Raw genomic sequence first — 13,389 nt, 5'->3', positions numbered from 1 at the left:
GAAAAGTGAGAGAGGAGAGAATATGTAAATAAAGTCAAGTTATGCAATGTAAAGGTTAATGATGTTAAGGTGGGTAGGAAGAATGGTATGACAAAATTCTGGAAAATACTATTCAGTATAGCCATGGAAAGAGTTAAATAAATAGGAAAGAACTCAATAGGTAATAGAAGAAAAAATATTTGAGATTTTTATGGAACAGGGGATTTTATAGAAAATTTTAATGGATAAACTACCATTTAAAGGTAATATGAAATATAAAGTAATAGAAGAAAGAAAATGTAATGAATGCAAAGAGGAAGAGACCACAAGGCAATTTCTTTTTTGGAAAGTAAAAATGAAATCCTCTGGAAAACATTTAAAGACAAGTATATATGGGAAGGATTTAGAGATATAAATATGGATATGATTTTGTATGAAAGTTATGGAAAACAAAAGAAATGTGAAGTTGAAAACCAGGAAAACATATTATTTGTAGCAATATTTATTTTTGTGGAAAGGATTTAATGGATTATTGTATAACACATTTAGAGATGATGAAGATGTTTCAAATGAACCCAAATATAGTTTCATAGTTTTCTCTCCCACATAGCAACATACATAGGACTATTACTTATAAAATGAAACAGAGTGACTGTTTCTACCATAGGTTCCCTTATTTTTATCAGTAAGGGGACATTTAAACATAAGGATTTGTCATGTAAAGGATGCATTTCAATGTTTCTCTGCTTTATTAATAGCGTATTTGGCCAATCACATTCTGCTAGTTGATAGGATAAGCAATTTATCTTTTTAACAGTAGAGTGCTTTCTTCCAAAAGTTGTGAACTGCACACACTTTGCAGCTAAGCTGGAATTACTGAGAGTAGATTCTTCTTTCATGAGAATCTTCGGCAGAGAGTATAATGTTGTTGAGGATACTCTATATTGATCTTGGCAGAGCTTCAGCATTTACATTGCTCATAATTTATCTCTGTAGTTTCATGTATGAAGTCTGTTACCTGTGATTCATACCCATGGCTGTCTTGATATACTAGCCAATGTGATTTCTCAGATCAGGCCTCTTCTGTGAGCAATGGGGTTTTTCCATCTTTATTAAAGGAGTCCTTAGTGGCTCCCTATCTTGAAGATGTCTTCTTGTGATCCAGATGATCTTGGTAAATACCAATTCATGTCTAACCTTCTATTAATCAGAAAGATTGCTGAGAAGATTGTGCATTCACAGCTTGAATCACAAGAGTACATAGATCAGGATTCATTCTAATCCAGATTCTATATTAGCCATTGTATTGAGATGGCTCAGAGATTGTGAATGATCTGCGAGCAGCAAGAGATCAATGTTATTACTCAGTTACAGTCTTCACTGATCTCACATTAACATCCGATACAGTGGACCACAACATTCTACTGGGTCATTTGTCGACCTAATGTGAAGCTCCAGGGTTTGCTTTTGATTCATCTGCATCCTGTGCCAAATCAGCTACCTCTTATACTGCACACTCCTCCAGAATAAGCTGCTCCTTCAGGTTTAAACAAGTCAATATGTCCACCATGAATGATCTAAAACAAAGTTGAGAATTTGTTTGGCTGGCTACATATGGCCGCTTTCCTCCCTTTCCAAAAGTTCGCTACTCTCTCATTTTTACTTCATAATGATGCATTTTCATCTTCTTCCTTACTTCTGAACAGATGCACTTCAGAAAGTGCTAACCATTACACCAATCTACACAGTGGGGTGAGGGCTACTTTTCAGACTTATGTTCTATCTGTTTTCTTCCTTACCGGACATCTTTAATGCTATAATGTGATCAGACAGCCATCAGCATGGATTCACTTCATTGTGGAATACTTTACTGCTCTCATCTCACCAGCTTTGTATAAAATAAATACTGAACCCTTAGCCAGAGAGCATTATATTTAATGTCAGGCTAACCAAACATACATTTCTTTACTTTCCATCAGTTTTTCGTATTTTCCCATTGCATTCCCATTGCAAAACATTAATTATTAATGCTCATTTCAGTTAATTAATGAATACTCTGCATTTCTTCCAATGGAAAAAAAGATATCTGTAAACACAAGGCGGTGTGTTTTTTGTTTTATTTTTGGGAATAATTGGTTGTCTGCCAGGATTAAAAAAAAACGAACATGCATACACGAAAGAGGTTTATCTAACGTAAGAGTTTAACAAGATGTTAAGTCGGCTGTGTTGCTCTGCTGTTACTGCTTTTTTGTTGCCCTCTCTCATCAGAGTCATCTCAGTCCTAAGTTACTGCCTTCTTCTGCTATTTTCTTAACTTTTTGTACTGCCATGACCGTCCCATTCCCATGTCTCCCCATGCTCTCTGCTGCTTTCACTGCTGCCACAGCCACGAAAGACCACATCTTTTCTTCTTTATCAGCTAGTGCTGCACCTTCCATTTATTTATTTTATTTATTTTTAACATTTGTTTACCAAGAAAGTCCGACTGAGACAGTGCCCATTTTCAGCAGATGCCCGGGGAGAAATGCTCCAGACTCATGTCTTTGAAATGTGGGAGGAAACTGGAGTATTCAGAGGAAACCCATACAAATGCAAGGAGGACATGCAGACTCCACACGTAAAGCACCTGAGCTGCAAATCAAGCCGGATAACCTCTTGCTGTGAGGCAACAATGTTAACTGCTGTAACACTGCATCACCCATTTATTTATTTTTAAAATTCATGGGCTTTCTATTTCTTGTGGTTTTTATTCACCAGATGGATGGCTGGATCATAAGTAGAACAGACTGTAGATGAGTAGTCAGCCAAACAAATTGTGTTAAGAGGGATTGAAACCAGAAAGAGATAGGTGTCTGAATACAACATTAAAAATTGGTATCTGCCATGAAAAAAATGTACAACTGAGTGGTATCACACAAAGAAAACAGTCTTCTTGTGGAGAGATTTATGATTAATAGTTTATATATCTTTTATCCTTAAATATTTGCATGTGGTATATGTGCATGTGTAAGTGTGTATATTTTTTTTTATTGTTGTGGTGTTTGGGTCAATCATCTTAATAAGAATGAATTTGTATTCACATTACATCAGACCCTTACATGGTATATTAGCAGTTAAACAATGACATCATTTAAAAGAAGAGTCTTTTCATTATTTTTATTTAATAATGCCACTGTACAATTTGCACTTGGTAATGGTGTCATCTGTCTGCACTCACCTAAGTCAGTCGAACAGTTTCAGGATATACTGAGCATGTGCACATCTGTGAATACGTTGTCACATTTGTAGTACATTCATAAGATGCAGATTTTTGGCAGTGCTACCCTTTCTGCAGCAGTTTGCATGAATGTACCCTTTTAAATTGGTGAAGGGTAGTTCTTTTATTCAAGCAGAGTAATAACAGATTGATTTTTTTAAATACACATTTTTTATTAGAAGTGGCATTGTTTTCCATAAAAAAAAATTAAGATTTATTTTGTTGCTTCGTGGCAAATTAAAATGATAGTGAATGGCATGTGCTTCTCAGTAGATGCACTGAGTCTCCATAAAGTGTTACTACAAAACTTTAAGGTGGATGCATTTAGTTTCATCTTGCAAAAGGAGCGAACTGCACTTCAATAGAAAGTGGCAAATTTCCACAGTATTATTGCACGTATAGTATAAAAATAAGGTATTGTATTCAACAAAGTAAGGTGGAAGAGGATATATATATATATATATATATATATATATATATATATATATGTATGTATGTGTGTGTATAGCAGATACAGTGAATTAAATACAAAAAGTTAGAGATGGTACCTAGTAAATTTTGCAGAATATACATAAAATTGCTTTGCTAAAGTTACGTGTATGCATACCTTTTGGGAAGTCAGCTACCCGGGTAATGACAGCATCAATAGAACACCTCTTAAAAGTTGATTCATTAGTCAGGGATCTGGGAACTCATGTAGATAGTAACCTAGCCTTTGACAAACATGTGTCCAAGGTAGTAATAAAATCCTCCTATATTGCTCAACTTATAAGGAAGGGCATGGCATCTAGGTCCAGAAAGGTCATCATACCATTATACTTGGCCCTCATCAGGCCCATCATAGAGTATAATGCCCCCTTCAGTATGTACCTGACCAGACCAATGCAGCAAATGGAACATCCACAAAGGTTACTAACAAAAATAATTCAGGGAGTAAACACAATGTCCTACGCTGATCACCACAAAGACCTGAGTCTTTACTCTGTATCATGCAGACTTCTGAGAGGTACAACCCTGGACCCTATTTTGATGAACCATTTTTCACATCTGCAAAACAAACAGCATCAGGACTACTAATTTAAATTACCTAAATTTTGCTTGAGACATAAATAGGACATGTTGAAGAGGAAGATATGTTTCTCAGAGAATTCCCATTCTCTGGAACAGGCTCCCTATCCATTTGAAGCAGAGTTCCTCCCTATTCCTTTTTAAGCACAACTTGGACCAATGGATGGGTAATATAAAATGTGCCCCTAATCTGGTGCCTGTGTCTGTGATGGACAGAGATAGTCAGTAAATCACTCCTGCAGTTGGGTGGGCATTCGAAAGACATGCGTAAATGGGCGTTGAAGGTTGAACATCGAGCTGGCACCTCGACGTTCGTGAAAATCTACTGCCAATCATTAGCGGTCCGGAGTTCCACTGTGGCGACCCCTAACCGGGAAAAGCCAAAAGACAAACAACAACTACAACAACATAAATCTAATTTGTGAGTCACATTTGTGTTGCACGGTTAGGCATACAAAGGCCCTAGTGGTTATTAACCTGGTATACACCTATGAACATATCTCTTAATGTTTACTATAATTAAAAATAAAGAGGAGACAGCTTAGCTACCTGAAAAAATCCTAGATAGCCCTTAACTTGAAATTTCTGGCTAGTAAGCCCCTGAAGTGTTGCAAGCCTTTTGGAATGTCACATTTTAGGAATAAAATTATCGACAGTACCAGGACCAGAAAGAGAGGTTTATTATATGTACTAACTAAACAATGCCATACAACGAATATTTCTTTATTGTTTTTAAGTAGGCAGTGTGCATTTCTTTACTGTTTGTAAGAAATGAAAGCGGTCATTGGTAACTAAACTTCCATCAGCTATATTGTTAGCTGAATTTAATTAGCTGGCATCTCAAATGGAAGCTGTTTGAGTTGTACTATAACTGAGATTATTGTAATTTTATTTCCATTTTGTTTAATATTCTGAATGTGATATGATGTGTTTATTTTCCTGTTATGCCTCCATGTGTAAGCCATTGAAATCATTGCTTTTATTCTTCTGAAGTCAGATAGTTTCCATTTGGCCTACAGTGTTGCAAAAAATATCACATGTTCAAGTTGTTGCCTTCGACAGTATTAGGTTATGGGAGTCCAAATTACATCTACCCTTGCTTGTGTACTGCATTTAGATAACATAAAAGAAATAAACATTCTCTGGCTGCCTATGGAGAGTGGGCCTTTGATCTCATTGGATCTGTTTTGTTATCCTTGTGAAATGCCCTGTGAGATGCCTGGTTCACGTGCCTTGGGTAAGAATCTGCTGCATTCCCCTGTAGGGCTACTCTTTCTTTTGTTCCCACTGTACTTTTTCTTTCTGCTACTAATAAAAACACGCTTTTGTTTCTTTCTCTTTATCTTAACTGTGTATTTTCTGCATTTGTTGTAACTTTTAACAGTAACACATTCTTTCATAGCAATTGTGTATGTGTTTCTGTGTCGCAAATACATCCATTGATCTACTGTTGAGTTCATTAATCAGAAATATGTTCTGCATACTAAAACTCAGACCACCATGCTAATTTGTCATTTTGATCTATCTTATTGTCTTTCTCACTCTTTTGCTTCTAATTTTTCATAAGTGGCTTCTGTCTGTTACGTATAATAAATTGAATCAAATATTATTATGGGTTGCTATCCTGAAACATTATTGCTAATAATAACAGTTTTTAGGTCTTATTATTTCGTTCTGAAATATTGAGGTCCTTAGTCCATTTCTGCTTATTTTTCCAGATAATTCCCTAGCTTCATGTTTTAGCTTTCTTGCATTATTGCTGTAATCAAGAATTACTTCTGATTATCTAAGCTGGAGCTGGAGTGGTATGGAAGAAGAACTGTGGCTGTATCATAAAAACATATTTACTTGCAGATATAGCACAGTTCCAGGCCTTGAGAATTTATTAGGTATCTAGCATTTCCACCCAAGGCAAGCATTTTAAAGTCTATTTATGATGCTAAAATGTTTTCCGAAGCAGAACCTAACCTAGGTGGGTGATCTTTTTGTCCCTAAATTACTTTTCTGGTCATGCTCAGGAAGTAGGCACCACAATAATGCTTTAGCTGCACCTAGCATATGTTGGTGACCAGTTTGTGAACAACGTTTTTGGTAAAGTTTCAAATGTGAGAACTACTATAGAATTGTGATTGATCAGAACCTGGGATTTTATGCTTTGATCTCTCATTGTACACTAAATATTTTCCGTGATATTTTTTCTATTTTCATTTTTCTTGTTATATTCTCTGTTCAGCTTCACAGTCATCCCTGTCTGCAGTGCGATTGTCTTTGTTTCTACTTCACACACAGCTGCCTTCCAAAAACCAACTACAATGACAGGGGTTTATCAAATTTTATCAAAATCTGATAGAATTAAACCTCTAGTAATCGAACATCTAATATTCAAAATTAAAAATATCAACAACTCCCCAAAAATGCATTTTTTTTTTGCAGGCTGCACCACCCCATACCCCCCTACAATTTTTGTATACCGACTCCAAGATGACATTACAGTCGGGTAGGGGCAAATTTTCCAAACCCCACTGTACTGCAATCTCACTAAAAAAGCCAGCACATCTCAATAAGCTGATTTTCTATCAACTGTCCTGGCTTTGCCACTATTCAGTATAAAAAAATCAGTGGAATGAGTGGAGCCTACATATACATAGTAAGAACAGCTGCGTAGCTCGGGGAGAGTTCAAGCTTTGACCTGAGTCTCCTGTTTGTAATGAGCACACCATCCCAGTTCACAAGGGGAAGGACCATCTCTGAGGTACTTAAGTCACTTGTTACTGAACTTGTAATCAGACAGCCTGAGTTTGGTCTTGAACCTGGAATGTCTGCTTCACAAACGAAAAATATAACCACATTATCTGTGAGCCAAAGGTTGTCATATTTTGTCATTGCATTTCAGTGATGTCAGTTTCCTTATTATTATTTCATTTATAGCTGGTATGCTATAATTTGAAAGATTAACTGTTTGATGGAGATTGCTGAGCTGGACAGCAAAAAGCTAACTTTTTTATGTTTCATTTAGATTATATTTTAATTTTGATTCACAGATGTCTTCAACCCATTTCTGTTTGTCACAGAAATGCACCTGAGTTGTCAACCCAGAAACTTACAGTTATTATAAGATTGTATCATGGTATGATTGTGGTAAACTTTAAAGCTGGACTAAAATAACATGACAGAATTTACAAAGCAGGCGAAAAGCAAAATGCATATTAACAGACAATATACATTTTTTTCTGCCCTTTACTATTCTGAGCTTATACTATAAAAAATTAAATGAATATTCGGAAAAAAAGATGCAAAAAAATGAAATGTTAAAACATGAAGATGCTTTTCATCATCCCCAAAGTTCCATAGTAACTAGTTTATTTTGTGCACTGAGCTGGTATAACATCTTGATGATATCCTGCCAGTTATCCAGGTTATAGCAATGGAATCCCTGTTGGTGCCTTTTGATATATCAGATTAATGACCTTATTTTGTCACTTTGTCTCATCTTTATATAAACATCTCCTAAGCCAAACTTCCAGGGTAATTAGTCTGCTAACCCAGAGTTTGAGAACAATTAACCTGCCAGCCTGTCCACATTCCATGACTGCATTGCTGGAATTAGATCAAATGAATAACTTTATTAAGGATGTTTCTTCTAAGATGTTCCTCTTCTGTGATAGAGAGTTTCTTCAATGAGAACATTCTTCATTCAGAAACTGAAGGCGACCCCTGTGAGCTGAAAGCATAAGGTGCCAAGTTTGAATCTGCACTCTGCTATGTGCAACTCTTTCAGATCTTCCTGTAAAGCAAAATTGCTGAGTGGCATACTTTATCATTGGTATCCTCTCTCTCCCCTTGCACTGCAAACTTTTTACTTTCCATTTTAGTTCATGACAGATCTGTTTTAGCTCCTGGGATTTCAGATAATCTTATCATTCTGCAATGAGACTGAAGCTGGTACATTTTTGAAAGCTTCTCTTACAACATCTTCAGAAATAAACTCTTGTGGCTGTTCTTTGCTTGGCTGCTACAGTTGCTCCTATTTAAAAAAAAACACTTTGTATTGTGCTTAAAAGATGTTCAGTGGCTTTGCTACTGTAGATTCAAACTATTCTGGACTGGGGAGGGGGTCCAGCAATAGCAATGTATGATCTATTTGAAGGCTACACATTTGAATTTATCTAGAATAGTGTTAGCTGTTCATACCCTACATTACCTTTGTACAGGGAATCCCCAAAGTGTAACAGAAGACTGTAAACCTGCTTATAGCAACATATTTAGGCACCTGAGTGTTTCTTTAAGAAGATTCTAGGCCTGTACGAAAAGGCTTGGGAGACTGATTCATAGGGAGCATGCTTCTTGAATATTAATGCCATTTTTGTTATGCTGGAATGTATGTTATTTTTCAAGTTGATCAGCTCTCAGAAACACAGGAAGACTATCCGACAACAAACCACTTAACTGACTGATATACTTTGCTTTCTGTAAATCAGACTGCACAACACTTATTAGATAAAAAAAAATATGTTATTTATTGTACTGATTAATTTTCTCCTGTGTTATAGTCCATATTATTTATTCTTCATTGGACTTCAGTTTCATTATTATATGGAAACAGAAATCACAATGCTTCTGTGCCATCCACGTCATTAATGGCTCAAAAAATGCCTCAATGTTTTTTTTTTAATGGGAAAATTGTTGTCAGGTTCACCACGTTTAGGTCTGACAGAGGACCAGTTTCCTTTTTATTAGATCACTGGCATAGATATTGGTGCTACTGATGTATGGAAGGAGTACTGAATTTGTATGGCTGCATTAAAACATCTTTTTTTTGGAAAAAAAATCAAAAAAATGCCACTGCATCTGCCTGTTGTTTACTGACATATAATTCAAGCCAGTGTAACAAATACATCAGCGGTCTCTACTCCCGCATATACAGACACACAAGCTTGTAGGAAGAGTTTAGAGCAGAACCCAGGATAGTGGCACTATTCTTGAGTGCAGAAAGAATGCATTAAGCAGGGATAGACCTTTGTTAGTTTTCTACTTTCTCGGGGGCTAATCAAGTTGCCATAGTTATCTGTCTTCCATTCAGAAAACATACTTTCTGTAGCCAATGGGTTAGACATGGCTTTTCATTTTAAACATACTATAGATAAAAGTAAACCCAGGCAGAACAATTTCTAATCATGCTGTGGGAAAGCTGACAAAAGTAACTCATTCGAAATTTAACAAGAAACAATAACATATGATGTGCTGAAACTAAGTAATCATCCTGGGTACTTTCTACACAGGGAAATATTACACACAACCATGTACAAAGGTGCTGCCAGTTAATGAATCGTGTTGATATTAAAAGCAAAATCAGTACTGAAGTGTGATTTCTTCTAAAAAACGTGACTGTAAGCTGTTACAAAATACTTCCTCTAAAGATCTGTGTGATGCTAAAACAATCTTCAGTGTTGACTATAGTTTGGCAGTGGATATAACTCACAATAAAATAAACATTTAGCAGAGGAGAATGGATCAGCTTGTTTAACTTGTATGGACTGCTAAATCTAATAAACCAAATTAAAATATAACCACAGTTATTTGCTTGATGCCTGAGTTTTATGTACTGAATGTACAGCATAATTTGTTACACAGAAGAGATTCACATTTGCATTTCTCTGTATACGGTCCATAATTCTTACATTTGCTGTTTCTGAGGACAGGTTAGCTCTTATGTTTAAAAATGTTTGTTATTTTTTTAGAACTTGTAGGAGATGGATAAAATTAAGTTTTTAGTAAAATTCTCAAGTGTTTCTTGTTTATATCTGATAGTCAAAAATTTCGGTGCATTTTTTTATACATCATTTTGCTAGTGCAGATATTTGATTCATCTTTATGCTTTGGTGTTTTGATCATGTTCTGAACAGTTTTGAACAATCTTTGAGGTTTTCTGCTCCAATTACCGATGGATTGACATGTCGGCGTCAGTTCTAGAGTAGTACACAGACCATTGTTAGCCAGGGACGATTCACAGTGAGTTCCATTTACCTTTGCAAATAAGTGGGTGGCCCCATCACAATAAGGACTTTTTCCTGCCATTGATTGCACTTGTCTGAGGTAAAATAAACACTTTCCCACTGTAGTTCATTCTTTCAATAAGCTTGTAATCACACAAGTGGTCCAATAAACAAAGGCACTAAATCCAGGCATTTGGCTCACCCATGTGCTGCAGCTAGCCCTGGAAGCTGCACCTCCCTCCACTAACATTCTCCTTCTTGCTAAACTCTATGTAATACATGCTCGAAAACCCCCTCTCTTGTTAAATTTTCTGCTGACTCTGACAAATCTTTTATGGTTCATCCAACTTCTCATTTAGTAACTTTTTCCTATAGTCAGACATAAAATGTGTGTTCTTGTTTGGCATGCCATCTCTCACTCAAAATTATTGTATGTATCCAAGTAATATTCCAGCTACCTACTCTGCGCTGCAGAGAAAGAGAGAGAGAGAGAGAGAGAGAGAGAGAGAGCATTTCATTTCACATACCTGCCTCCATAGTTTAATCTTTTTGCCACCTTTGCAATACTCTTAACTGCTACCTAATTGTACCTTTCTCTTGAAAGCAGTTTCCCCATAATGCGCTCCCCCCACTACAATATACAATGTTAGCCACACCAGAGTCATGTATGCTGACATTCCAGTAAGTACCACTAGTAATACATCACAGGATCTTGGTTGTCATGGCAACTACCATTTCACACTAAATACAGTTTTTGTGGTGTTAAAATCCCAAGACCTTTTCCTATGCTGTGCCTTATTTTGTTATTTTGCTGGATGCATATCTTTTTACTTATTGCCCTTGATCTCTTCTACTTCTCCACGAATCTCAGTAAGTTTATCAAGTTCGCTTGTAATCTAGAATTGCTTATCCAGTGCCATTGCTACAGTTTTGGTGCTACAATTGAAAATATTTACCTGTTCTGGCAGCCATGACTTGTACTACACACTGATATGGAATAAAAGTATCAGGTCCATAACCGATCCCTGAAAAGCCTCACAAGTGACTGCTTTCTCACTGTTCACTACCTCCTCCCATCAATGTCTATATGTCATCAGTCCTCCAAACCTTTATCCATACTGTTAACTTCCACCTTACTAACAACTCTTGCATCTTCATCAAAATCTCTCAAGAAGCATAGTATCAAAAGCCTTGTTAGGAGCTACATGAAAACAGACACAGGGAAACCTTTATTAACATAGTCTTAGAAGTGTATCCAATTTGTATGAGAGGATTTGCTTCTTTTAAAACCATGGTAACAAATGCCAAACAGATCATTGTGTTCCAAAAATATCTTCCATTCTGGCTCTTGGCATGCTTTGAGTAACTCCTGATCCCTTACCTCCATTAACATCAGTTGTACTCCCCTAGCCTTTTACATAGGATTGTTGGAATCCAGGTGCAGTTCTTACATTTGTATGCAATGACCTTGAAATACGATCTTTCTGCATTCCTGCTCAAAACTCCTCCACTGCTGCATAGCGTTAGCAAAGATATACATTTTGTTCTCTATTCCCATAAGTATGTCTAAACAAATATACTGAAGGGTACTGGACCCAGGACTAGCCCCTGCTATATATTTAAAAGCCTTTGTTCACTTTCCTAACCATTTCCACCATGTGCCTTTGGTTTGCAGCTTCGCTGCTGTCATTTTCCTTGTTGTTGTTCTGCCTATCCTGTACTGTGCCTTCCCCTCCTCACAACACACAATAATCTCTATGTCATCTGTTTGTTATCACTATCTTCACATTCTTTGTAGCCTCATTGGCCTTCTTTTTCCTTTTTGTCTTTTCCTAAAAGAACTCTCCTTTTCCTTTTTCCTTTTTGTTTCTTCCTCAAAAACTCAACAAAAGCCCTGAGTACTCCATTACTGATCCACTCTCACAACTGATTGATCCTCCATTTTGTCTCCAAACTCATATGTCATCACTGACCCTTGATTCCATTCCATTCTTAATTTTGGAATCTCACACTGTCATCTTTACCTTTGGCTCCTTACTGTTCCTCACCACTCTCAATTACACAGTGACATGATCCCTTGTGGCTGCTTTTAGCTGGATGACACTGATACTCTGCCTCTTCCTGCTTTACTTAAACCACATGCAGAATTTTAGCTCTGACCCAGGTTGCTTAACCCTCGTGATGTAAAACTTAGGGCACCTTCTTTCCTGGATCTTGGGATTTCTCAGTTTGTTCTTGGCAGATGCAGATAGATTTCTCCTTTAGTATAGCACTGTTTCTCCTACCCTACTTATTTATTCTCTTAGCCAGTATCTCACCCTCTTCCCTTAACATGTCTAGAGGCTGATATACTACACCTCACCCCTTCCTCTACCTTAATTGCTCTGGTGCCTGACCTAGGTTCTGACCCTGCCATTTCATTTGTCCCCCTTCATGAAAGGAGGCACCATTTGACACCCCCCTTTATAGAGACTCCTATTGCTGTAAAGAACTATATCTTGTCACTGTCATGTCCCAGTCACTCTTGTCACTGGCTCATGTTTTGGTGACACCAACAATGTTCCCTTGTCCTCTGAACTATTAATGCTTTCTGCTGTCATGCCTTATAATGCATAAAAATTCCAGCCAGGGGTACTAGGAGACACATGTGTTCTTCTGCTTTGTTCAGCATCAGTTTTCTCTCTCGCTCTCTCTGTCAGTTGTCTGTTCTCCCTTTCTACATCAGTGTCACCTTTTCCCATTCATCTGTGCTTGAAGGAACAATTGTAAAGATGAGCTTTTCCATTCAGTTATGCATAAAACTATCCCTTCTGCCTTGTCCTCAAACATTGGTCCCATTGACACCACTGCAGGATTCTCCAGCAGGGGCTGACACAGACAAACCAATGGTGTCAGAGCCATGGACTAAAACTAAATGCCAAAAAATGCATAATAGCATCCTTCAGAAATTCATCCACCCCTGATACTATCATATTGACAACACACCCCTTAGAGCTGACCCAGTAGTCAGGGACTTAGGGACACACATAGATAGTAATCTAGCCTTTCACCATCACGTGTCTGCAGTGGTGAGGAAATCTTTCTATCTTGTGC

The sequence above is a fragment of the Protopterus annectens genome, chromosome 3.part1, assembly GCF_019279795.1.
Source record: "Protopterus annectens isolate FY-2018-M chromosome 3.part1, PAN1.0, whole genome shotgun sequence".
In the NCBI taxonomy this organism is placed as follows: domain Eukaryota; kingdom Metazoa; phylum Chordata; order Ceratodontiformes; family Protopteridae; genus Protopterus; species Protopterus annectens.
Note: the sequence above shows the minus strand (reverse complement) of the source record.